Here is a 19,655-nt window from a genome sequence, read left to right on the forward strand (position 1 = left end):
GAGTGAACGGGGATGGACTCCTCCCGTCCGCAGTTTCCGTAGTGTAGCGGTTATCACGTCTGCTTTACACGCAGAAGGTCCCCGGTTCGATCCCGGGCGGGAACAGTATTTTCTTGCCTGTGTCGCATTGTACTCCAGTGAGCCACGTCATGTGAGGATCTTCTGCATGTACCTTTGTTATGCAAGAAGCGCATTTATTTAATTTTTTAGTTACGATGTCAACATCAGCACGAGTTGTGTCTAAGGTATGGCGCACACAAGTAGTTTCCGTGGTGTAGCGGTTATCACGTCTGCCTAACACGCAGAAGGTCCCCGGTTCGATCCCGGGCGGAAACACTTTTTCATCATTAAAAACAAGACATAGTAACATGCATCTGCTTCCATCTGTACCCAAAAACCTTCGTAATCGCCTTCACACGTCGGATCAGAGTGTCAATTGCTCACATCAAATATGAAATTCATTTGATACTGCCGCCGAGCATTTTGCATCGACTCAGCCACTCATGTGCGATCAGTTTGCACAAAACGCTAGGGCTCGTCCGGGATTTGAACCCGGGACCTCCTGCACCCGAAGCAGGAATCATACCCCTAGACCAACGAGCCATCTGACATGGCGAATGACTATTATTTCAGTGCACTGGGTGCCTCGATGTGGTCCAGGGTGCTCTGGAAAGTCTCGTGTAGGCTGGCGGGATGGGGGCGGCGCGAATTCCCGCGGTCGGCGGCCTTCCTGGGCTATTGGTACCTTCATGTAGAGCTGCCGCTGGGCTCGCACTCCCTGCTGCTAAGAAAGTGATTGCTTTTGCTGCTATGACTTGCAATCACGACTGCGGGAAACGCCGCTATCTCGTTAGGGGTGCTACGGCAGACACCCTCTCGAGCACCCCGAAGACTTCTTGAGCCCTCGGCTGTAATGGTTTCCAGGCTGTCAAAAGAACCGTCGCGTGTGCATTCGCGGACGGGAGAGAGGCTGAGGTAATTTCGAGTGAACGGGGATGGACTCCTCCCGTCCGCAGTTTCCGTAGTGTAGCGGTTATCACGTCTGCTTTACACGCAGAAGGTCCCCGGTTCGATCCCGGGCGGGAACAGTATTTTCTTGCCTGTGTCGCATTGTACTCCAGTGAGCCACGTCATGTGAGGATCTTCTGCATGTACCTTTGTTATGCAAGAAGCGCATTTATTTAATTTTTTAGTTACGATGTCAACATCAGCACGAGTTGTCTCTAAGGTATGGCGCACACAAGTAGTTTCCGTGGTGTAGCGGTTATCACGTCTGCCTAACACGCAGAAGGTCCCCGGTTCGATCCCGGGCGGAAACACTTTTTCATCATTAAAAACAAGACATAGTAACATGCATCTGCTTCCATCTGTACCCAAAAACCTTCGTAATCGCCTTCACACGTCGGATCAGAGTGTCAATTGCTCACATCAAATATGAAATTCATTTGATACTGCCGCCGAGCATTTTGCATCGACTCAGCCACTCATGTGCGATCAGTTTGCACAAAACGCTAGGGCTCGTCCGGGATTTGAACACGGGACCTCCTGCACCCGAAGCAGGAGTCATACCCCTAGACCAACGAGCCATCTGACATGGCGAATGACTATTATTTCAGTGCACTGGGTGCCTCGATGTGGTCCAGGGTGCTCTGGAAAGTCTCGTGTAGGCTGGCGGGATGGGGGCGGCGCGAATTCCCGCGGTCGGCGGCCTTCCTGGGCTATTGGTACCTTCATGTAGAGCTGCCGCTGGGCTCGCACTCCCTGCTGCTAAGAAAGTGATTGCTTTTGCTGCTATGACTTGCAATCACGACTGCGGGAAACGCCGCTATCTCGTTAGGGGTGCTACGGCAGACACCCTCTCGAGCACCCCGAAGACTTCTTGAGCCCTCGGCTGTAATGGTTTCCAGGCTGTCAAAAGAACCGTCGCGTGTGCATTCGCGGACGGGAGAGAGGCTGAGGTAATTTCGAGTGAACGGGGATGGACTCCTCCCGTCCGCAGTTTCCGTAGTGTAGCGGTTATCACGTCTGCTTTACACGCAGAAGGTCCCCGGTTCGATCCCGGGCGGGAACAGTATTTTCTTGCCTGTGTCGCATTGTACTCCAGTGAGCCACGTCATGTGAGGATCTTCTGCATGTACCTTTGTTATGCAAGAAGCGCATTTATTTAATTTTTTAGTTACGATGTCAACATCAGCACGAGTTGTCTCTAAGGTATGGCGCACACAAGTAGTTTCCGTGGTGTAGCGGTTATCACGTCTGCCTAACACGCAGAAGGTCCCCGGTTCGATCCCGGGCGGAAACACTTTTTCATCATTAAAAACAAGACATAGTAACATGCATCTGCTTCCATCTGTACCCAAAAACCTTCGTAATCGCCTTCACACGTCGGATCAGAGTGTCAATTGCTCACATCAAATATGAAATTCATTTGATACTGCCGCCGAGCATTTTGCATCGACTCAGCCACTCATGTGCGATCAGTTTGCACAAAACGCTAGGGCTCGTCCGGGATTTGAACCCGGGACCTCCTGCACACGAAGCAGGAATCATACCCCTACACCAACGAGCCATCTGACATGGCGAATGACTATTATTTCAGTGCACTGGGTGCCTCGATGTGGTCCAGGGTGCTCTGGAAAGTCTCGTGTAGGCTGGCGGGATGGGGGCGGCGCGAATTCCCGCGGTCGGCGGCCTTCCTGGGCTATTGGTACCTTCATGTAGAGCTGCCGCTGGGCTCGCACTCCCTGCTGCTAAGAAAGTGATTGCTTTTGCTGCTATGACTTGCAATCACGACTGCGGGAAACGCCGCTATCTCGTTAGGGGTGCTACGGCAGACACCCTCTCGAGCACCCCGAAGACTTCTTGAGCCCTCGGCTGTAATGGTTTCCAGGCTGTCAAAAGAACCGTCGCGTGTGCATTCGCGGACGGGAGAGAGGCTGAGGTAATTTCGAGTGAACGGGGATGGACTACTCCCGTCCGCAGTTTCCGTAGTGTAGCGGTTATCACGTCTGCTTTACACGCAGAAGGTCCCCGGTTCGATCCCGGGCGGGAACAGTATTTTCTTGCCTGTGTCGCATTGTACTCCAGTGAGCCACGTCATGTGAGGATCTTCTGCATGTACCTTTGTTATGCAAGAAGCGCATTTATTTAATTTTTTAGTTACGATGTCAACATCAGCACGAGTTGTCTCTAAGGTATGGCGCACACAAGTAGTTTCCGTGGTGTAGCGGTTATCACGTCTGCCTAACACGCAGAAGGTCCCCGGTTCGATCCCGGGCGGAAACACTTTTTCATCATTAAAAACAAGACATAGTAACATGCATCTGCTTCCATCTGTACCCAAAAACCTTCGTAATCGCCTTCACACGTCGGATCAGAGTGTCAATTGCTCACATCAAATATGAAATTCATTTGATACTGCCGCCGAGCATTTTGCATCGACTCAGCCACTCATGTGCGATCAGTTTGCACAAAACGCTAGGGCTCGTCCGGGATTTGAACCCGGGACCTCCTGCACCCGAAGCAGGAATCATACCCCTAGACCAACGAGCCATCTGACATGGCGAATGACTATTATTTCAGTGCACTGGGTGCCTCGATGTGGTCCAGGGTGCTCTGGAAAGTCTCGTGTAGGCTGGCGGGATGGGGGCGGCGCGAATTCCCGCGGTCGGCGGCCTTCCTGGGCTATTGGTACCTTCATGTAGAGCTGCCGCTGGGCTCGCACTCCCTGCTGCTAAGAAAGTGATTGCTTTTGCTGCTATGACTTGCAATCACGACTGCGGGAAACGCCGCTATCTCGTTAGGGGTGCTACGGCAGACACCCTCTCGAGCACCCCGAAGACTTCTTGAGCCCTCGGCTGTAATGGTTTCCAGGCTGTCAAAAGAACCGTCGCGTGTGCATTCGCGGACGGGAGAGAGGCTGAGGTAATTTCGAGTGAACGGGGATGGACTCCTCCCGTCCGCAGTTTCCGTAGTGTAGCGGTTATCACGTCTGCTTTACACGCAGAAGGTCCCCGGTTCGATCCCGGGCGGGAACAGTATTTTCTTGCCTGTGTCGCATTGTACTCCAGTGAGCCACGTCATGTGAGGATCTTCTGCATGTACCTTTGTTATGCAGGAAGCGCATTTATTTAATTTTTTAGTTACGATGTCAACATCAGCACGAGTTGTGTCTAAGGTATGGCGCACACAAGTAGTTTCCGTGGTGTAGCGGTTATCACGTCTGCCTAACACGCAGAAGGTCCCCGGTTCGATCCCGGGCGGAAACACTTTTTCATCATTAAAAACAAGACATAGTAACATGCATCTGCTTCCATCTGTACCCAAAAACCTTCGTAATCGCCTTCACACGTCGGATCAGAGTGTCAATTGCTCACATCAAATATGAAATTCATTTGATACTGCCGCCGAGCATTTTGCATCGACTCAGCCACTCATGTGCGATCAGTTTGCACAAAACGCTAGGGCTCGTCCGGGATTTGAACCCGGGACCTCCTGCACCCGAAGCAGGAATCATACCCCTAGACCAACGAGCCATCTGACATGGCGAATGACTATTATTTCAGTGCACTGGGTGCCTCGATGTGGTCCAGGGTGCTCTGGAAAGTCTCGTGTAGGCTGGCGGGATGGGGGCGGCGCGAATTCCCGCGGTCGGCGGCCTTCCTGGGCTATTGGTACCTTCATGTAGAGCTGCCGCTGGGCTCGCACTCCCTGCTGCTAAGAAAGTGATTGCTTTTGCTGCTATGACTTGCAATCACGACTGCGGGAAACGCCGCTATCTCGTTAGGGGTGCTACGGCAGACACCCTCTCGAGCACCCCGAAGACTTCTTGAGCCCTCGGCTGTAATGGTTTCCAGGCTGTCAAAAGAACCGTCGCGTGTGCATTCGCGGACGGGAGAGAGGCTGAGGTAATTTCGAGTGAACGGGGATGGACTCCTCCCGTCCGCAGTTTCCGTAGTGTAGCGGTTATCACGTCTGCTTTACACGCAGAAGGTCCCCGGTTCGATCCCGGGCGGGAACAGTATTTTCTTGCCTGTGTCGCATTGTACTCCAGTGAGCCACGTCATGTGAGGATCTTCTGCATGTACCTTTGTTATGCAAGAAGCGCATTTATTTAATTTTTTAGTTACGATGTCAACATCAGCACGAGTTGTCTCTAAGGTATGGCGCACACAAGTAGTTTCCGTGGTGTAGCGGTTATCACGTCTGCCTAACACGCAGAAGGTCCCCGGTTCGATGCCGGGCGGAAACACTTTTTCATCATTAAAAACAAGACATAGTAACATGCATCTGCTTCCATCTGTACCCAAAAACCTTCGTAATCGCCTTCACACGTCGGATCAGAGTGTCAATTGCTCACATCAAATATGAAATTCATTTGATACTGCCGCCGAGCATTTTGCATCGACTCAGCCACTCGTGTGCGATCAGTTTGCACAAAACGCTAGGGCTCGTCCGGGATTTGAACCCGGGACCTCCTGCACCCGAAGCAGGAATCATACCCCTAGACCAACGAGCCATCTGACATGGCGAATGACTATTATTTCAGTGCACTGGGTGCCTCGATGTGGTCCAGGGTGCTCTGGAAAGTCTCGTGTAGGCTGGCGGGATGGGGGCGGCGCGAATTCCCGCGGTCGGCGGCCTTCCTGGGCTATTGGTACCTTCATGTAGAGCTGCCGCTGGGCTCGCACTCCCTGCTGCTAAGAAAGTGATTGCTTTTGCTGCTATGACTTGCAATCACGACTGCGGGAAACGCCGCTATCTCGTTAGGGGTGCTACGGCAGACACCCTCTCGAGCACCCCGAAGACTTCTTGAGCCCTCGGCTGTAATGGTTTCCAGGCTGTCAAAAGAACCGTCGCGTGTGCATTCGCGGACGGGAGAGAGGCTGAGGTAATTTCGAGTGAACGGGGATGGACTCCTCCCGTCCGCAGTTTCCGTAGTGTAGCGGTTATCACGTCTGCTTTACACGCAGAAGGTCCCCGGTTCGATCCCGGGCGGGAACAGTATTTTCTTGCCTGTGTCGCATTGTACTCCAGTGAGCCACGTCATGTGAGGATCTTCTGCATGTACCTTTGTTATGCAAGAAGCGCATTTATTTAATTTTTTAGTTACGATGTCAACATCAGCACGAGTTGTCTCTAAGGTATGGCGCACACAAGTAGTTTCCGTGGTGTAGCGGTTATCACGTCTGCCTAACACGCAGAAGGTCCCCGGTTCGATCCCGGGCGGAAACACTTTTTCATCATTAAAAACAAGACATAGTAACATGCATCTGCTTCCATCTGTACCCAAAAACCTTCGTAATCGCCTTCACACGTCGGATCAGAGTGTCAATTGCTCACATCAAATATGAAATTCATTTGATACTGCCGCCGAGCATTTTGCATCGACTCAGCCACTCATGTGCGATCAGTTTGCACAAAACGCTAGGGCTCGTCCGGGATTTGAACCCGGGACCTCCTGCACCCGAAGCAGGAATCATACCCCTAGACCAACGAGCCATCTGACATGGCGAATGACTATTATTTCAGTGCACTGGGTGCCTCGATGTGGTCCAGGGTGCTCTGGAAAGTCTCGTGTAGGCTGGCGGGATGGGGGCGGCGCGAATTCCCGCGGTCGGCGGCCTTCCTGGGCTATTGGTACCTTCATGTAGAGCTGCCGCTGGGCTCGCACTCCCTGCTGCTAAGAAAGTGATTGCTTTTGCTGCTATGACTTGCAATCACGACTGCGGGAAACGCCGCTATCTCGTTAGGGGTGCTACGGCAGACACCCTCTCGAGCACCCCGAAGACTTCTTGAGCCCTCGGCTGTAATGGTTTCCAGGCTGTCAAAAGAACCGTCGCGTGTGCATTCGCGGACGGGAGAGAGGCTGAGGTAATTTCGAGTGAACGGGGATGGACTCCTCCCGTCCGCAGTTTCCGTAGTGTAGCGGTTATCACGTCTGCTTTACACGCAGAAGGTCCCCGGTTCGATCCCGGGCGGGAACAGTATTTTCTTGCCTGTGTCGCATTGTACTCCAGTGAGCCACGTCATGTGAGGATCTTCTGCATGTACCTTTGTTATGCAAGAAGCGCATTTATTTAATTTTTTAGTTACGATGTCAACATCAGCACGAGTTGTGTCTAAGGTATGGCGCACACAAGTAGTTTCCGTGGTGTAGCGGTTATCACGTCTGCCTAACACGCAGAAGGTCCCCGGTTCGATCCCGGGCGGCAACACTTTTTCATCATTAAAAACAAGACATAGTAACATGCATCTGCTTCCATCTGTACCCAAAAACCTTCGTAATCGCCTTCACACGTCGGATCAGAGTGTCAATTGCTCACATCAAATATGAAATTCATTTGATACTGCCGCCGAGCATTTTGCATCGACTCAGCCACTCATGTGCGATCAGTTTGCACAAAACGCTAGGGCTCGTCCGGGATTTGAACCCGGGACCTCCTGCACCCGAAGCAGGAATCATACCCCTAGACCAACGAGCCATCTGACATGGCGAATGACTATTATTTCAGTGCACTGGGTGCCTCGATGTGGTCCAGGGTGCTCTGGAAAGTCTCGTGTAGGCTGGCGGGATGGGGGCGGCGCGAATTCCCGCGGTCGGCGGCCTTCCTGGGCTATTGGTACCTTCATGTAGAGCTGCCGCTGGGCTCGCACTCCCTGCTGCTAAGAAAGTGATTGCTTTTGCTGCTATGACTTGCAATCACGACTGCGGGAAACGCCGCTATCTCGTTAGGGGTGCTACGGCAGACACCCTCTCGAGCACCCCGAAGACTTCTTGAGCCCTCGGCTGTAATGGTTTCCAGGCTGTCAAAAGAACCGTCGCGTGTGCATTCGCGGACGGGAGAGAGGCTGAGGTAATTTCGAGTGAACGGGGATGGACTCCTCCCGTCCGCAGTTTCCGTAGTGTAGCGGTTATCACGTCTGCTTTACACGCAGAAGGTCCCCGGTTCGATCCCGGGCGGGAACAGTATTTTCTTGCCTGTGTCGCATTGTACTCCAGTGAGCCACGTCATGTGAGGATCTTCTGCATGTACCTTTGTTATGCAAGAAGCGCATTTATTTAATTTTTTAGTTACGATGTCAACATCAGCACGAGTTGTCTCTAAGGTATGGCGCACACAAGTAGTTTCCGTGGTGTAGCGGTTATCACGTCTGCCTAACACGCAGAAGGTCCCCGGTTCGATCCCGGGCGGAAACACTTTTTCATCATTAAAAACAAGACATAGTAACATGCATCTGCTTCCATCTGTACCCAAAAACCTTCGTAATCGCCTTCACACGTCGGATCAGAGTGTCAATTGCTCACATCAAATATGAAATTCATTTGATACTGCCGCCGAGCATTTTGCATCGACTCAGCCACTCATGTGCGATCAGTTTGCACAAAACGCTAGGGCTCGTCCGGGATTTGAACCCGGGACCTCCTGCACCCGAAGCAGGAATCATACCCCTAGACCAACGAGCCATCTGACATGGCGAATGACTATTATTTCAGTGCACTGGGTGCCTCGATGTGGTCCAGGGTGCTCTGGAAAGTCTCGTGTAGGCTGGCGGGATGGGGGCGGCGCGAATTCCCGCGGTCGGCGGCCTTCCTGGGCTATTGGTACCTTCATGTAGAGCTGCCGCTGGGCTCGCACTCCCTGCTGCTAAGAAAGTGATTGCTTTTGCTGCTATGACTTGCAATCACGACTGCGGGAAACGCCGCTATCTCGTTAGGGGTGCTACGGCAGACACCCTCTCGAGCACCCCGAAGACTTCTTGAGCCCTCGGCTGTAATGGTTTCCAGGCTGTCAAAAGAACCGTCGCGTGTGCATTCGCGGACGGGAGAGAGGCTGAGGTAATTTCGAGTGAACGGGGATGGACTCCTCCCGTCCGCAGTTTCCGTAGTGTAGCGGTTATCACGTCTGCTTTACACGCAGAAGGTCCCCGGTTCGATCCCGGGCGGGAACAGTATTTTCTTGCCTGTGTCGCATTGTACTCCAGTGAGCCACGTCATGTGAGGATCTTCTGCATGTACCTTTGTTATGCAAGAAGCGCATTTATTTAATTTTTTAGTTACGATGTCAACATCAGCACGAGTTGTGTCTAAGGTATGGCGCACACAAGTAGTTTCCGTGGTGTAGCGGTTATCACGTCTGCCTAACACGCAGAAGGTCCCCGGTTCGATCCCGGGCGGAAACACTTTTTCATCATTAAAAACAAGACATAGTAACATGCATCTGCTTCCATCTGTACCCAAAAACCTTCGTAATCGCCTTCACACGTCGGATCAGAGTGTCAATTGCTCACATCAAATATGAAATTCATTTGATACTGCCGCCGAGCATTTTGCATCGACTCAGCCACTCATGTGCGATCAGTTTGCACAAAACGCTAGGGCTCGTCCGGGATTTGAACCCGGGACCTCCTGCACCCGAAGCAGGAATCATACCCCTAGACCAACGAGCCATCTGACATGGCGAATGACTATTATTTCAGTGCACTGGGTGCCTCGATGTGGTCCAGGGTGCTCTGGAAAGTCTCGTGTAGGCTGGCGGGATGGGGGCGGCGCGAATTCCCGCGGTCGGCGGCCTTCCTGGGCTATTGGTACCTTCATGTAGAGCTGCCGCTGGGCTCGCACTCCCTGCTGCTAAGAAAGTGATTGCTTTTGCTGCTATGACTTGCAATCACGACTGCGGGAAACGCCGCTATCTCGTTAGGGGTGCTACGGCAGACACCCTCTCGAGCACCCCGAAGACTTCTTGAGCCCTCGGCTGTAATGGTTTCCAGGCTGTCAAAAGAACCGTCGCGTGTGCATTCGCGGACGGGAGAGAGGCTGAGGTAATTTCGAGTGAACGGGGATGGACTCCTCCCGTCCGCAGTTTCCGTAGTGTAGCGGTTATCACGTCTGCTTTACACGCAGAAGGTCCCCGGTTCGATCCCGGGCGGGAACAGTATTTTCTTGCCTGTGTCGCATTGTACTCCAGTGAGCCACGTCATGTGAGGATCTTCTGCATGTACCTTTGTTATGCAAGAAGCGCATTTATTTAATTTTTTAGTTACGATGTCAACATCAGCACGAGTTGTCTCTAAGGTATGGCGCACACAAGTAGTTTCCGTGGTGTAGCGGTTATCACGTCTGCCTAACACGCAGAAGGTCCCCGGTTCGATCCCGGGCGGAAACACTTTTTCATCATTAAAAACAAGACATAGTAACATGCATCTGCTTCCATCTGTACCCAAAAACCTTCGTAATCGCCTTCACACGTCGGATCAGAGTGTCAATTGCTCACATCAAATATGAAATTCATTTGATACTGCCGCCGAGCATTTTGCATCGACTCAGCCACTCATGTGCGATCAGTTTGCACAAAACGCTAGGGCTCGTCCGGGATTTGAACCCGGGACCTCCTGCACCCGAAGCAGGAATCATACCCCTAGACCAACGAGCCATCTGACATGGCGAATGACTATTATTTCAGTGCACTGGGTGCCTCGATGTGGTCCAGGGTGCTCTGGAAAGTCTCGTGTAGGCTGGCGGGATGGGGGCGGCGCGAATTCCCGCGGTCGGCGGCCTTCCTGGGCTATTGGTACCTTCATGTAGAGCTGCCGCTGGGCTCGCACTCCCTGCTGCTAAGAAAGTGATTGCTTTTGCTGCTATGACTTGCAATCACGACTGCGGGAAACGCCGCTATCTCGTTAGGGGTGCTACGGCAGACACCCTCTCGAGCACCCCGAAGACTTCTTGAGCCCTCGGCTGTAATGGTTTCCAGGCTGTCAAAAGAACCGTCGCGTGTGCATTCGCGGACGGGAGAGAGGCTGAGGTAATTTCGAGTGAACGGGGATGGACTCCTCCCGTCCGCAGTTTCCGTAGTGTAGCGGTTATCACGTCTGCTTTACACGCAGAAGGTCCCCGGTTCGATCCCGGGCGGGAACAGTATTTTCTTGCCTGTGTCGCATTGTACTCCAGTGAGCCACGTCATGTGAGGATCTTCTGCATGTACCTTTGTTATGCAAGAAGCGCATTTATTTAATTTTTTAGTTACGATGTCAACATCAGCACGAGTTGTCTCTAAGGTATGGCGCACACAAGTAGTTTCCGTGGTGTAGCGGTTATCACGTCTGCCTAACACGCAGAAGGTCCCCGGTTCGATCCCGGGCGGAAACACTTTTTCATCATTAAAAACAAGACATAGTAACATGCATCTGCTTCCATCTGTACCCAAAAACCTTCGTAATCGCCTTCACACGTCGGATCAGAGTGTCAATTGCTCACATCAAATATGAAATTCATTTGATACTGCCGCCGAGCATTTTGCATCGACTCAGCCACTCATGTGCGATCAGTTTGCACAAAACGCTAGGGCTCGTCCGGGATTTGAACCCGGGACCTCCTGCACCCGAAGCAGGAATCATACCCCTAGACCAACGAGCCATCTGACATGGCGAATGACTATTATTTCAGTGCACTGGGTGCCTCGATGTGGTCCAGGGTGCTCTGGAAAGTCTCGTGTAGGCTGGCGGGATGGGGGCGGCGCGAATTCCCGCGGTCGGCGGCCTTCCTGGGCTATTGGTACCTTCATGTAGAGCTGCCGCTGGGCTCGCACTCCCTGCTGCTAAGAAAGTGATTGCTTTTGCTGCTATGACTTGCAATCACGACTGCGGGAAACGCCGCTATCTCGTTAGGGGTGCTACGGCAGACACCCTCTCGAGCACCCCGAAGACTTCTTGAGCCCTCGGCTGTAATGGTTTCCAGGCTGTCAAAAGAACCGTCGCGTGTGCATTCGCGGACGGGAGAGAGGCTGAGGTAATTTCGAGTGAACGGGGATGGACTCCTCCCGTCCGCAGTTTCCGTAGTGTAGCGGTTATCACGTCTGCTTTACACGCAGAAGGTCCCCGGTTCGATCCCGGGCGGGAACAGTATTTTCTTGCCTGTGTCGCATTGTACTCCAGTGAGCCACGTCATGTGAGGATCTTCTGCATGTACCTTTGTTATGCAAGAAGCGCATTTATTTAATTTTTTAGTTACGATGTCAACATCAGCACGAGTTGTCTCTAAGGTATGGCGCACACAAGTAGTTTCCGTGGTGTAGCGGTTATCACGTCTGCCTAACACGCAGAAGGTCCCCGGTTCGATCCCGGGCGGAAACACTTTTTCATCATTAAAAACAAGACATAGTAACATGCATCTGCTTCCATCTGTACCCAAAAACCTTCGTAATCGCCTTCACACGTCGGATCAGAGTGTCAATTGCTCACATCAAATATGAAATTCATTTGATACTGCCGCCGAGCATTTTGCATCGACTCAGCCACTCATGTGCGATCAGTTTGCACAAAACGCTAGGGCTCGTCCGGGATTTGAACCCGGGACCTCCTGCACCCGAAGCAGGAATCATACCCCTAGACCAACGAGCCATCTGACATGGCGAATGACTATTATTTCAGTGCACTGGGTGCCTCGATGTGGTCCAGGGTGCTCTGGAAAGTCTCGTGTAGGCTGGCGGGATGGGGGCGGCGCGAATTCCCGCGGTCGGCGGCCTTCCTGGGCTATTGGTACCTTCATGTAGAGCTGCCGCTGGGCTCGCACTCCCTGCTGCTAAGAAAGTGATTGCTTTTGCTGCTATGACTTGCAATCACGACTGCGGGAAACGCCGCTATCTCGTTAGGGGTGCTACGGCAGACACCCTCTCGAGCACCCCGAAGACTTCTTGAGCCCTCGGCTGTAATGGTTTCCAGGCTGTCAAAAGAACCGTCGCGTGTGCATTCGCGGACGGGAGAGAGGCTGAGGTAATTTCGAGTGAACGGGGATGGACTCCTCCCGTCCGCAGTTTCCGTAGTGTAGCGGTTATCACGTCTGCTTTACACGCAGAAGGTCCCCGGTTCGATCCCGGGCGGGAACAGTATTTTCTTGCCTGTGTCGCATTGTACTCCAGTGAGCCACGTCATGTGAGGATCTTCTGCATGTACCTTTGTTATGCAAGAAGCGCATTTATTTAATTTTTTAGTTACGATGTCAACATCAGCACGAGTTGTCTCTAAGGTATGGCGCACACAAGTAGTTTCCGTGGTGTAGCGGTTATCACGTCTGCCTAACACGCAGAAGGTCCCCGGTTCGATCCCGGGCGGAAACACTTTTTCATCATTAAAAACAAGACATAGTAACATGCATCTGCTTCCATCTGTACCCAAAAACCTTCGTAATCGCCTTCACACGTCGGATCAGAGTGTCAATTGCTCACATCAAATATGAAATTCATTTGATACTGCCGCCGAGCATTTTGCATCGACTCAGCCACTCATGTGCGATCAGTTTGCACAAAACGCTAGGGCTCGTCCGGGATTTGAACCCGGGACCTCCTGCACCCGAAGCAGGAATCATACCCCTAGACCAACGAGCCATCTGACATGGCGAATGACTATTATTTCAGTGCACTGGGTGCCTCGATGTGGTCCAGGGTGCTCTGGAAAGTCTCGTGTAGGCTGGCGGGATGGGGGCGGCGCGAATTCCCGCGGTCGGCGGCCTTCCTGGGCTATTGGTACCTTCATGTAGAGCTGCCGCTGGGCTCGCACTCCCTGCTGCTAAGAAAGTGATTGCTTTTGCTGCTATGACTTGCAATCACGACTGCGGGAAACGCCGCTATCTCGTTAGGGGTGCTACGGCAGACACCCTCTCGAGCACCCCGAAGACTTCTTGAGCCCTCGGCTGTAATGGTTTCCAGGCTGTCAAAAGAACCGTCGCGTGTGCATTCGCGGACGGGAGAGAGGCTGAGGTAATTTCGAGTGAACGGGGATGGACTCCTCCCGTCCGCAGTTTCCGTAGTGTAGCGGTTATCACGTCTGCTTTACACGCAGAAGGTCCCCGGTTCGATCCCGGGCGGGAACAGTATTTTCTTGCCTGTGTCGCATTGTACTCCAGTGAGCCACGTCATGTGAGGATCTTCTGCATGTACCGCTGGGCTCGCACTCCCTGCTGCTAAGAAAGTGATTGCTTTTGCTGCTATGACTTGCAATCACGACTGCGGGAAACGCCGCTATCTCGTTAGGGGTGCTACGGCAGACACCCTCTCGAGCACCCCGAAGACTTCTTGAGCCCTCGGCTGTAATGGTTTCCAGGCTGTCAAAAGAACCGTCGCGTGTGCATTCGCGGACGGGAGAGAGGCTGAGGTAATTTCGAGTGAACGGGGATGGACTCCTCCCGTCCGCAGTTTCCGTAGTGTAGCGGTTATCACGTCTGTTTTACACGCAGAAGGTCCCCGGTTCGATCCCGGGCGGGAACAGTATTTTCTTGCCTGTGTCGCATTGTACTCCAGTGAGCCACGTCATGTGAGGATCTTCTGCATGTACCTTTGTTATGCAAGAAGCGCATTTATTTAATTTTTTAGTTACGATGTCAACATCAGCACGAGTTGTCTCTAAGGTATGGCGCACACAAGTAGTTTCCGTGGTGTAGCGGTTATCACGTCTGCCTAACACGCAGAAGGTCCCCGGTTCGATCCCGGGCGGAAACACTTTTTCATCATTAAAAACAAGACATAGTAACATGCATCTGCTTCCATCTGTACCCAAAAACCTTCGTAATCGCCTTCACACGTCGGATCAGAGTGTCAATTGCTCACATCAAATATGAAATTCATTTGATACTGCCGCCGAGCATTTTGCATCGACTCAGCCACTCATGTGCGATCAGTTTGCACAAAACGCTAGGGCTCGTCCGGGATTTGAACCCGGGACCTCCTGCACCCGAAGCAGGAATCATACCCCTAGACCAACGAGCCATCTGACCTGGCGAATGACTATTATTTCAGTGCACTGGGTGCCTCGATGTGGTCCAGGGTGCTCTGGAAAGTCTCGTGTAGGCTGGCGGGATGGGGGCGGCGCGAATTCCCGCGGTCGGCGGCCTTCCTGGGCTATTGGTACCTTCATGTAGAGCTGCCGCTGGGCTCGCACTCCCTGCTGCTAAGAAAGTGATTGCTTTTGCTGCTATGACTTGCAATCACGACTGCGGGAAACGCCGCTATCTCGTTAGGGGTGCTACGGCAGACACCCTCTCGAGCACCCCGAAGACTTCTTGAGCCCTCGGCTGTAATGGTTTCCAGGCTGTCAAAAGAACCGTCGCGTGTGCATTCGCGGACGGGAGAGAGGCTGAGGTAATTTCGAGTGAACGGGGATGGACTCCTCCCGTCCGCAGTTTCCGTAGTGTAGCGGTTATCACGTCTGCTTTACACGCAGAAGGTCCCCGGTTCGATCCCGGGCGGGAACAGTATTTTCTTGCCTGTGTCGCATTGTACTCCAGTGAGCCACGTCATGTGAGGATCTTCTGCATGTACCTTTGTTATGCAAGAAGCGCATTTATTTAATTTTTTAGTTACGATGTCAACATCAGCACGAGTTGTCTCTAAGGTATGGCGCACACAAGTAGTTTCCGTGGTGTAGCGGTTATCACGTCTGCCTAACACGCAGAAGGTCCCCGGTTCGATCCCGGGCGGAAACACTTTTTCATCATTAAAAACAAGACATAGTAACATGCATCTGCTTCCATCTGTACCCAAAAACCTTCGTAATCGCCTTCACACGTCGGATCAGAGTGTCAATTGCTCACATCAAATATGAAATTCATTTGATACTGCCGCCGAGCATTTTGCATCGACTCAGCCACTCATGTGCGATCAGTTTGCACAAAACGCTAGGGCTCGTCCGGGATTTGAACCCGGGACCTCCTGCACCCGAAGCAGGAATCATACCCCTAGACCAACGAGCCATCTGACATGGCGAATGACTATTATTTCAGTGCACTGGGTGCCTCGATGTGGTCCAGGGTGCTCTGGAAAGTCTCGTGTAGGCTGGCGGGATGGGGGCGGCGCGAATTCCCGCGGTCGGCGGCCTTCCTGGGCTATTGGTACCTTCATGTAGAGCTGCCGCTGGGCTCGCACTCCCTGCTGCTAAGAAAGTGATTGCTTTTGCTGCTATGACTTGCAATCACGACTGCGGGAAACGCCGCTATCTCGTTAGGGGTGCTACGGCAGACACCCTCTCGAGCACCCCGAAGACTTCTTGAGCCCTCGGCTGTAATGGTTTCCAGGCTGTCAAAAGAACCGTCGCGTGTGCATTCGCGGACGGGAGAGAGGCTGAGGTAATTTCGAGTGAACGGGGATGGACTCCTCCCGTCCGCAGTTTCCGTAGTGTAGCGGTTATCACGTCTGCTTTACACGCAGAAGGTCCCCGGTTCGATCCCGGGCGGGAACAGTATTTTCTTGCCTGTGTCGCATTGTACTCCAGTGAGCCACGTCATGTGAGGATCTTCTGCATGTACCTTTGTTATGCAAGAAGCGCATTTATTTAATTTTTTAGTTACGATGTCAACATCAGCACGAGTTGTCTCTAAGGTATGGCGCACACAAGTAGTTTCCGTGGTGTAGCGGTTATCACGTCTGCCTAACACGCAGAAGGTCCCCGGTTCGATCCCGGGCGGAAACACTTTTTCATCATTAAAAACAAGACATAGTAACATGCATCTGCTTCCATCTGTACCCAAAAACCTTCGTAATCGCCTTCACACGTCGGATCAGAGTGTCAATTGCTCACATCAAATATGAAATTCATTTGATACTGCCGCCGAGCATTTTGCATCGACTCAGCCACTCATGTGCGATCAGTTTGCACAAAACGCTAGGGCTCGTCCGGGATTTGAACCCGGGACCTCCTGCACCCGAAGCAGGAATCATACCCCTAGACCAACGAGCCATCTGACATGGCGAATGACTATTATTTCAGTGCACTGGGTGCCTCGATGTGGTCCAGGGTGCTCTGGAAAGTCTCGTGTAGGCTGGCGGGATGGGGGCGGCGCGAATTCCCGCGGTCGGCGGCCTTCCTGGGCTATTGGTACCTTCATGTAGAGCTGCCGCTGGGCTCGCACTCCCTGCTGCTAAGAAAGTGATTGCTTTTGCTGCTATGACTTGCAATCACGACTGCGGGAAACGCCGCTATCTCGTTAGGGGTGCTACGGCAGACACCCTCTCGAGCACCCCGAAGACTTCTTGAGCCCTCGGCTGTAATGGTTTCCAGGCTGTCAAAAGAACCGTCGCGTGTGCATTCGCGGACGGGAGAGAGGCTGAGGTAATTTCGAGTGAACGGGGATGGACTCCTCCCGTCCGCAGTTTCCGTAGTGTAGCGGTTATCACGTCTGCTTTACACGCAGAAGGTCCCCGGTTCGATCCCGGGCGGGAACAGTATTTTCTTGCCTGTGTCGCATTGTACTCCAGTGAGCCACGTCATGTGAGGATCTTCTGCATGTACCTTTGTTATGCAAGAAGCGCATTTATTTAATTTTTTAGTTACGATGTCAACATCAGCACGAGTTGTCTCTAAGGTATGGCGCACACAAGTAGTTTCCGTGGTGTAGCGGTTATCACGTCTGCCTAACACGCAGAAGGTCCCCGGTTCGATCCCGGGCGGAAACACTTTTTCATCATTAAAAACAAGACATAGTAACATGCATCTGCTTCCATCTGTACCCAAAAACCTTCGTAATCGCCTTCACACGTCGGATCAGAGTGTCAATTGCTCACATCAAATATGAAATTCATTTGATACTGCCGCCGAGCATTTTGCATCGACTCAGCCACTCATGTGCGATCAGTTTGCACAAAACGCTAGGGCTCGTCCGGGATTTGAACCCGGGACCTCCTGCACCCGAAGCAGGAATCATACCCCTAGACCAACGAGCCATCTGACATGGCGAATGACTATTATTTCAGTGCACTGGGTGCCTCGATGTGGTCCAGGGTGCTCTGGAAAGTCTCGTGTAGGCTGGCGGGATGGGGGCGGCGCGAATTCCCGCGGTCGGCGGCCTTCCTGGGCTATTGGTACCTTCATGTAGAGCTGCCGCTGGGCTCGCACTCCCTGCTGCTAAGAAAGTGATTGCTTTTGCTGCTATGACTTGCAATCACGACTGCGGGAAACGCCGCTATCTCGTTAGGGGTGCTACGGCAGACACCCTCTCGAGCACCCCGAAGACTTCTTGAGCCCTCGGCTGTAATGGTTTCCAGGCTGTCAAAAGAACCGTCGCGTGTGCATTCGCGGACGGGAGAGAGGCTGAGGTAATTTCGAGTGAACGGGGATGGACTCCTCCCGTCCGCAGTTTCCATAGTGTAGCGGTTATCACGTCTGCTTTACACGCAGAAGGTCCCCGGTTCGATCCCGGGCGGGAACAGTATTTTCTTGCCTGTGTCGCATTGTACTCCAGTGAGCCACGTCATGTGAGGATCTTCTGCATGTACCGCTGGGCTCGCACTCCCTGCTGCTAAGAAAGTGATTGCTTTTGCTGCTATGACTTGCAATCACGACTGCGGGAAACGCCGCTATCTCGTTAGGGGTGCTACGGCAGACACCCTCTCGAGCACCCCGAAGACTTCTTGAGCCCTCGGCTGTAATGGTTTCCAGGCTGTCAAAAGAACCGTCGCGTGTGCATTCGCGGACGGGAGAGAGGCTGAGGTAATTTCGAGTGAACGGGGATGGACTCCTCCCGTCCGCAGTTTCCGTAGTGTAGCGGTTATCACGTCTGTTTTACACGCAGAAGGTCCCCGGTTCGATCCCGGGCGGGAACAGTATTTTCTTGCCTGTGTCGCATTGTACTCCAGTGAGCCACGTCATGTGAGGATCTTCTGCATGTACCTTTGTTATGCAAGAAGCGCATTTATTTAATTTTTTAGTTACGATGTCAACATCAGCACGAGTTGTCTCTAAGGTATGGCGCACACAAGTAGTTTCCGTGGTGTAGCGGTTATCACGTCTGCCTAACACGCAGAAGGTCCCCGGTTCGATCCCGGGCGGAAACACTTTTTCATCATTAAAAACAAGACATAGTAACATGCATCTGCTTCCATCTGTACCCAAAAACCTTCGTAATCGCCTTCACACGTCGGATCAGAGTGTCAATTGCTCACATCAAATATGAAATTCATTTGATACTGCCGCCGAGCATTTTGCATCGACTCAGCCACTCATGTGCGATCAGTTTGCACAAAACGCTAGGGCTCGTCCGGGATTTGAACCCGGGACCTCCTGCACCCGAAGCAGGAATCATACCCCTAGACCAACGAGCCATCTGACCTGGCGAATGACTATTATTTCAGTGCACTGGGTGCCTCGATGTGGTCCAGGGTGCTCTGGAAAGTCTCGTGTAGGCTGGCGGGATGGGGGCGGCGCGAATTCCCGCGGTCGGCGGCCTTCCTGGGCTATTGGTACCTTCATGTAGAGCTGCCGCTGGGCTCGCACTCCCTGCTGCTAAGAAAGTGATTGCTTTTGCTGCTATGACTTGCAATCACGACTGCGGGAAACGCCGCTATCTCGTTAGGGGTGCTACGGCAGACACCCTCTCGAGCACCCCGAAGACTTCTTGAGCCCTCGGCTGTAATGGTTTCCAGGCTGTCAAAAGAACCGTCGCGTGTGCATTCGCGGACGGGAGAGAGGCTGAGGTAATTTCGAGTGAACGGGGATGGACTCCTCCCGTCCGCAGTTTCCGTAGTGTAGCGGTTATCACGTCTGCTTTACACGCAGAAGGTCCCCGGTTCGATCCCGGGCGGGAACAGTATTTTCTTGCCTGTGTCGCATTGTACTCCAGTGAGCCACGTCATGTGAGGATCTTCTGCATGTACCTTTGTTATGCAAGAAGC

The 19,655-nt window shown here is 52.6% G+C and overlaps 60 non-coding genes across 60 annotated transcripts; 41 read left to right on the forward strand and 19 right to left on the reverse strand.

Annotated features, from left to right (window-relative positions):
- Window positions 1-32: 32 nt before the first annotated feature.
- Window positions 33-105, forward strand: Trnav-uac (transfer RNA valine (anticodon UAC)). The gene has a single exon. It is a non-coding gene; the product is annotated as a tRNA-Val (tRNA).
- A 158-nt stretch (window positions 106-263) lies between these two features.
- Trnav-aac (transfer RNA valine (anticodon AAC)) lies at window positions 264-336 on the forward strand. The gene has a single exon. It is a non-coding gene; the product is annotated as a tRNA-Val (tRNA).
- A 195-nt stretch (window positions 337-531) lies between these two features.
- Window positions 532-603, reverse strand: Trnap-cgg (transfer RNA proline (anticodon CGG)). Its single transcript has one exon. It is a non-coding gene; the product is annotated as a tRNA-Pro (tRNA).
- Window positions 604-1,015: 412 nt separating this feature from the next.
- Window positions 1,016-1,088, forward strand: Trnav-uac (transfer RNA valine (anticodon UAC)). Its single transcript has one exon. It is a non-coding gene; the product is annotated as a tRNA-Val (tRNA).
- A 158-nt stretch (window positions 1,089-1,246) lies between these two features.
- Trnav-aac (transfer RNA valine (anticodon AAC)) lies at window positions 1,247-1,319 on the forward strand. The gene has a single exon. It is a non-coding gene; the product is annotated as a tRNA-Val (tRNA).
- A 195-nt stretch (window positions 1,320-1,514) lies between these two features.
- Window positions 1,515-1,586, reverse strand: Trnap-cgg (transfer RNA proline (anticodon CGG)). Its single transcript has one exon. It is a non-coding gene; the product is annotated as a tRNA-Pro (tRNA).
- Window positions 1,587-1,998: 412 nt separating this feature from the next.
- Window positions 1,999-2,071, forward strand: Trnav-uac (transfer RNA valine (anticodon UAC)). Its single transcript has one exon. It is a non-coding gene; the product is annotated as a tRNA-Val (tRNA).
- Window positions 2,072-2,229: 158 nt separating this feature from the next.
- Trnav-aac (transfer RNA valine (anticodon AAC)) lies at window positions 2,230-2,302 on the forward strand. Its single transcript has one exon. It is a non-coding gene; the product is annotated as a tRNA-Val (tRNA).
- Window positions 2,303-2,497: 195 nt separating this feature from the next.
- Trnat-cgu (transfer RNA threonine (anticodon CGU)) lies at window positions 2,498-2,569 on the reverse strand. Its single transcript has one exon. It is a non-coding gene; the product is annotated as a tRNA-Thr (tRNA).
- Window positions 2,570-2,981: 412 nt separating this feature from the next.
- Trnav-uac (transfer RNA valine (anticodon UAC)) lies at window positions 2,982-3,054 on the forward strand. Its single transcript has one exon. It is a non-coding gene; the product is annotated as a tRNA-Val (tRNA).
- Window positions 3,055-3,212: 158 nt separating this feature from the next.
- Trnav-aac (transfer RNA valine (anticodon AAC)) lies at window positions 3,213-3,285 on the forward strand. Its single transcript has one exon. It is a non-coding gene; the product is annotated as a tRNA-Val (tRNA).
- A 195-nt stretch (window positions 3,286-3,480) lies between these two features.
- Trnap-cgg (transfer RNA proline (anticodon CGG)) lies at window positions 3,481-3,552 on the reverse strand. Its single transcript has one exon. It is a non-coding gene; the product is annotated as a tRNA-Pro (tRNA).
- Window positions 3,553-3,964: 412 nt separating this feature from the next.
- Window positions 3,965-4,037, forward strand: Trnav-uac (transfer RNA valine (anticodon UAC)). The gene has a single exon. It is a non-coding gene; the product is annotated as a tRNA-Val (tRNA).
- Window positions 4,038-4,195: 158 nt separating this feature from the next.
- Trnav-aac (transfer RNA valine (anticodon AAC)) lies at window positions 4,196-4,268 on the forward strand. The gene has a single exon. It is a non-coding gene; the product is annotated as a tRNA-Val (tRNA).
- A 195-nt stretch (window positions 4,269-4,463) lies between these two features.
- Trnap-cgg (transfer RNA proline (anticodon CGG)) lies at window positions 4,464-4,535 on the reverse strand. The gene has a single exon. It is a non-coding gene; the product is annotated as a tRNA-Pro (tRNA).
- Window positions 4,536-4,947: 412 nt separating this feature from the next.
- Window positions 4,948-5,020, forward strand: Trnav-uac (transfer RNA valine (anticodon UAC)). Its single transcript has one exon. It is a non-coding gene; the product is annotated as a tRNA-Val (tRNA).
- A 158-nt stretch (window positions 5,021-5,178) lies between these two features.
- Window positions 5,179-5,251, forward strand: Trnav-aac (transfer RNA valine (anticodon AAC)). Its single transcript has one exon. It is a non-coding gene; the product is annotated as a tRNA-Val (tRNA).
- A 195-nt stretch (window positions 5,252-5,446) lies between these two features.
- Trnap-cgg (transfer RNA proline (anticodon CGG)) lies at window positions 5,447-5,518 on the reverse strand. The gene has a single exon. It is a non-coding gene; the product is annotated as a tRNA-Pro (tRNA).
- A 412-nt stretch (window positions 5,519-5,930) lies between these two features.
- Window positions 5,931-6,003, forward strand: Trnav-uac (transfer RNA valine (anticodon UAC)). Its single transcript has one exon. It is a non-coding gene; the product is annotated as a tRNA-Val (tRNA).
- A 158-nt stretch (window positions 6,004-6,161) lies between these two features.
- Window positions 6,162-6,234, forward strand: Trnav-aac (transfer RNA valine (anticodon AAC)). The gene has a single exon. It is a non-coding gene; the product is annotated as a tRNA-Val (tRNA).
- A 195-nt stretch (window positions 6,235-6,429) lies between these two features.
- Window positions 6,430-6,501, reverse strand: Trnap-cgg (transfer RNA proline (anticodon CGG)). The gene has a single exon. It is a non-coding gene; the product is annotated as a tRNA-Pro (tRNA).
- A 412-nt stretch (window positions 6,502-6,913) lies between these two features.
- Trnav-uac (transfer RNA valine (anticodon UAC)) lies at window positions 6,914-6,986 on the forward strand. Its single transcript has one exon. It is a non-coding gene; the product is annotated as a tRNA-Val (tRNA).
- A 158-nt stretch (window positions 6,987-7,144) lies between these two features.
- On the forward strand, window positions 7,145-7,217 carry Trnav-aac (transfer RNA valine (anticodon AAC)). Its single transcript has one exon. It is a non-coding gene; the product is annotated as a tRNA-Val (tRNA).
- A 195-nt stretch (window positions 7,218-7,412) lies between these two features.
- Trnap-cgg (transfer RNA proline (anticodon CGG)) lies at window positions 7,413-7,484 on the reverse strand. Its single transcript has one exon. It is a non-coding gene; the product is annotated as a tRNA-Pro (tRNA).
- A 412-nt stretch (window positions 7,485-7,896) lies between these two features.
- Window positions 7,897-7,969, forward strand: Trnav-uac (transfer RNA valine (anticodon UAC)). Its single transcript has one exon. It is a non-coding gene; the product is annotated as a tRNA-Val (tRNA).
- Window positions 7,970-8,127: 158 nt separating this feature from the next.
- On the forward strand, window positions 8,128-8,200 carry Trnav-aac (transfer RNA valine (anticodon AAC)). The gene has a single exon. It is a non-coding gene; the product is annotated as a tRNA-Val (tRNA).
- Window positions 8,201-8,395: 195 nt separating this feature from the next.
- On the reverse strand, window positions 8,396-8,467 carry Trnap-cgg (transfer RNA proline (anticodon CGG)). Its single transcript has one exon. It is a non-coding gene; the product is annotated as a tRNA-Pro (tRNA).
- A 412-nt stretch (window positions 8,468-8,879) lies between these two features.
- Window positions 8,880-8,952, forward strand: Trnav-uac (transfer RNA valine (anticodon UAC)). The gene has a single exon. It is a non-coding gene; the product is annotated as a tRNA-Val (tRNA).
- A 158-nt stretch (window positions 8,953-9,110) lies between these two features.
- On the forward strand, window positions 9,111-9,183 carry Trnav-aac (transfer RNA valine (anticodon AAC)). Its single transcript has one exon. It is a non-coding gene; the product is annotated as a tRNA-Val (tRNA).
- A 195-nt stretch (window positions 9,184-9,378) lies between these two features.
- Window positions 9,379-9,450, reverse strand: Trnap-cgg (transfer RNA proline (anticodon CGG)). The gene has a single exon. It is a non-coding gene; the product is annotated as a tRNA-Pro (tRNA).
- A 412-nt stretch (window positions 9,451-9,862) lies between these two features.
- On the forward strand, window positions 9,863-9,935 carry Trnav-uac (transfer RNA valine (anticodon UAC)). The gene has a single exon. It is a non-coding gene; the product is annotated as a tRNA-Val (tRNA).
- Window positions 9,936-10,093: 158 nt separating this feature from the next.
- Window positions 10,094-10,166, forward strand: Trnav-aac (transfer RNA valine (anticodon AAC)). Its single transcript has one exon. It is a non-coding gene; the product is annotated as a tRNA-Val (tRNA).
- A 195-nt stretch (window positions 10,167-10,361) lies between these two features.
- Window positions 10,362-10,433, reverse strand: Trnap-cgg (transfer RNA proline (anticodon CGG)). Its single transcript has one exon. It is a non-coding gene; the product is annotated as a tRNA-Pro (tRNA).
- A 412-nt stretch (window positions 10,434-10,845) lies between these two features.
- On the forward strand, window positions 10,846-10,918 carry Trnav-uac (transfer RNA valine (anticodon UAC)). Its single transcript has one exon. It is a non-coding gene; the product is annotated as a tRNA-Val (tRNA).
- A 158-nt stretch (window positions 10,919-11,076) lies between these two features.
- Trnav-aac (transfer RNA valine (anticodon AAC)) lies at window positions 11,077-11,149 on the forward strand. Its single transcript has one exon. It is a non-coding gene; the product is annotated as a tRNA-Val (tRNA).
- A 195-nt stretch (window positions 11,150-11,344) lies between these two features.
- Trnap-cgg (transfer RNA proline (anticodon CGG)) lies at window positions 11,345-11,416 on the reverse strand. The gene has a single exon. It is a non-coding gene; the product is annotated as a tRNA-Pro (tRNA).
- A 412-nt stretch (window positions 11,417-11,828) lies between these two features.
- Trnav-uac (transfer RNA valine (anticodon UAC)) lies at window positions 11,829-11,901 on the forward strand. The gene has a single exon. It is a non-coding gene; the product is annotated as a tRNA-Val (tRNA).
- Window positions 11,902-12,059: 158 nt separating this feature from the next.
- Window positions 12,060-12,132, forward strand: Trnav-aac (transfer RNA valine (anticodon AAC)). The gene has a single exon. It is a non-coding gene; the product is annotated as a tRNA-Val (tRNA).
- A 195-nt stretch (window positions 12,133-12,327) lies between these two features.
- On the reverse strand, window positions 12,328-12,399 carry Trnap-cgg (transfer RNA proline (anticodon CGG)). Its single transcript has one exon. It is a non-coding gene; the product is annotated as a tRNA-Pro (tRNA).
- Window positions 12,400-12,811: 412 nt separating this feature from the next.
- Window positions 12,812-12,884, forward strand: Trnav-uac (transfer RNA valine (anticodon UAC)). Its single transcript has one exon. It is a non-coding gene; the product is annotated as a tRNA-Val (tRNA).
- Window positions 12,885-13,042: 158 nt separating this feature from the next.
- Trnav-aac (transfer RNA valine (anticodon AAC)) lies at window positions 13,043-13,115 on the forward strand. The gene has a single exon. It is a non-coding gene; the product is annotated as a tRNA-Val (tRNA).
- A 195-nt stretch (window positions 13,116-13,310) lies between these two features.
- Window positions 13,311-13,382, reverse strand: Trnap-cgg (transfer RNA proline (anticodon CGG)). Its single transcript has one exon. It is a non-coding gene; the product is annotated as a tRNA-Pro (tRNA).
- A 412-nt stretch (window positions 13,383-13,794) lies between these two features.
- Window positions 13,795-13,867, forward strand: Trnav-uac (transfer RNA valine (anticodon UAC)). Its single transcript has one exon. It is a non-coding gene; the product is annotated as a tRNA-Val (tRNA).
- Window positions 13,868-14,188: 321 nt separating this feature from the next.
- On the forward strand, window positions 14,189-14,261 carry Trnav-uac (transfer RNA valine (anticodon UAC)). The gene has a single exon. It is a non-coding gene; the product is annotated as a tRNA-Val (tRNA).
- A 158-nt stretch (window positions 14,262-14,419) lies between these two features.
- On the forward strand, window positions 14,420-14,492 carry Trnav-aac (transfer RNA valine (anticodon AAC)). The gene has a single exon. It is a non-coding gene; the product is annotated as a tRNA-Val (tRNA).
- Window positions 14,493-14,687: 195 nt separating this feature from the next.
- Window positions 14,688-14,759, reverse strand: Trnap-cgg (transfer RNA proline (anticodon CGG)). Its single transcript has one exon. It is a non-coding gene; the product is annotated as a tRNA-Pro (tRNA).
- Window positions 14,760-15,171: 412 nt separating this feature from the next.
- On the forward strand, window positions 15,172-15,244 carry Trnav-uac (transfer RNA valine (anticodon UAC)). Its single transcript has one exon. It is a non-coding gene; the product is annotated as a tRNA-Val (tRNA).
- A 158-nt stretch (window positions 15,245-15,402) lies between these two features.
- Window positions 15,403-15,475, forward strand: Trnav-aac (transfer RNA valine (anticodon AAC)). The gene has a single exon. It is a non-coding gene; the product is annotated as a tRNA-Val (tRNA).
- Window positions 15,476-15,670: 195 nt separating this feature from the next.
- Window positions 15,671-15,742, reverse strand: Trnap-cgg (transfer RNA proline (anticodon CGG)). The gene has a single exon. It is a non-coding gene; the product is annotated as a tRNA-Pro (tRNA).
- A 412-nt stretch (window positions 15,743-16,154) lies between these two features.
- Trnav-uac (transfer RNA valine (anticodon UAC)) lies at window positions 16,155-16,227 on the forward strand. Its single transcript has one exon. It is a non-coding gene; the product is annotated as a tRNA-Val (tRNA).
- A 158-nt stretch (window positions 16,228-16,385) lies between these two features.
- On the forward strand, window positions 16,386-16,458 carry Trnav-aac (transfer RNA valine (anticodon AAC)). The gene has a single exon. It is a non-coding gene; the product is annotated as a tRNA-Val (tRNA).
- Window positions 16,459-16,653: 195 nt separating this feature from the next.
- On the reverse strand, window positions 16,654-16,725 carry Trnap-cgg (transfer RNA proline (anticodon CGG)). The gene has a single exon. It is a non-coding gene; the product is annotated as a tRNA-Pro (tRNA).
- A 412-nt stretch (window positions 16,726-17,137) lies between these two features.
- Window positions 17,138-17,210, forward strand: Trnav-uac (transfer RNA valine (anticodon UAC)). Its single transcript has one exon. It is a non-coding gene; the product is annotated as a tRNA-Val (tRNA).
- Window positions 17,211-17,368: 158 nt separating this feature from the next.
- Window positions 17,369-17,441, forward strand: Trnav-aac (transfer RNA valine (anticodon AAC)). Its single transcript has one exon. It is a non-coding gene; the product is annotated as a tRNA-Val (tRNA).
- Window positions 17,442-17,636: 195 nt separating this feature from the next.
- Trnap-cgg (transfer RNA proline (anticodon CGG)) lies at window positions 17,637-17,708 on the reverse strand. Its single transcript has one exon. It is a non-coding gene; the product is annotated as a tRNA-Pro (tRNA).
- Window positions 17,709-18,120: 412 nt separating this feature from the next.
- Trnav-uac (transfer RNA valine (anticodon UAC)) lies at window positions 18,121-18,193 on the forward strand. The gene has a single exon. It is a non-coding gene; the product is annotated as a tRNA-Val (tRNA).
- Window positions 18,194-18,514: 321 nt separating this feature from the next.
- Trnav-uac (transfer RNA valine (anticodon UAC)) lies at window positions 18,515-18,587 on the forward strand. The gene has a single exon. It is a non-coding gene; the product is annotated as a tRNA-Val (tRNA).
- Window positions 18,588-18,745: 158 nt separating this feature from the next.
- Trnav-aac (transfer RNA valine (anticodon AAC)) lies at window positions 18,746-18,818 on the forward strand. The gene has a single exon. It is a non-coding gene; the product is annotated as a tRNA-Val (tRNA).
- Window positions 18,819-19,013: 195 nt separating this feature from the next.
- Trnap-cgg (transfer RNA proline (anticodon CGG)) lies at window positions 19,014-19,085 on the reverse strand. The gene has a single exon. It is a non-coding gene; the product is annotated as a tRNA-Pro (tRNA).
- Window positions 19,086-19,497: 412 nt separating this feature from the next.
- On the forward strand, window positions 19,498-19,570 carry Trnav-uac (transfer RNA valine (anticodon UAC)). The gene has a single exon. It is a non-coding gene; the product is annotated as a tRNA-Val (tRNA).
- Window positions 19,571-19,655: the final 85 nt, after the last annotated feature.

Source organism: Schistocerca gregaria, chromosome 2, assembly GCF_023897955.1.
Source record: "Schistocerca gregaria isolate iqSchGreg1 chromosome 2, iqSchGreg1.2, whole genome shotgun sequence".
Classification (NCBI taxonomy): Eukaryota; Metazoa; Arthropoda; class Insecta; order Orthoptera; family Acrididae; genus Schistocerca; species Schistocerca gregaria.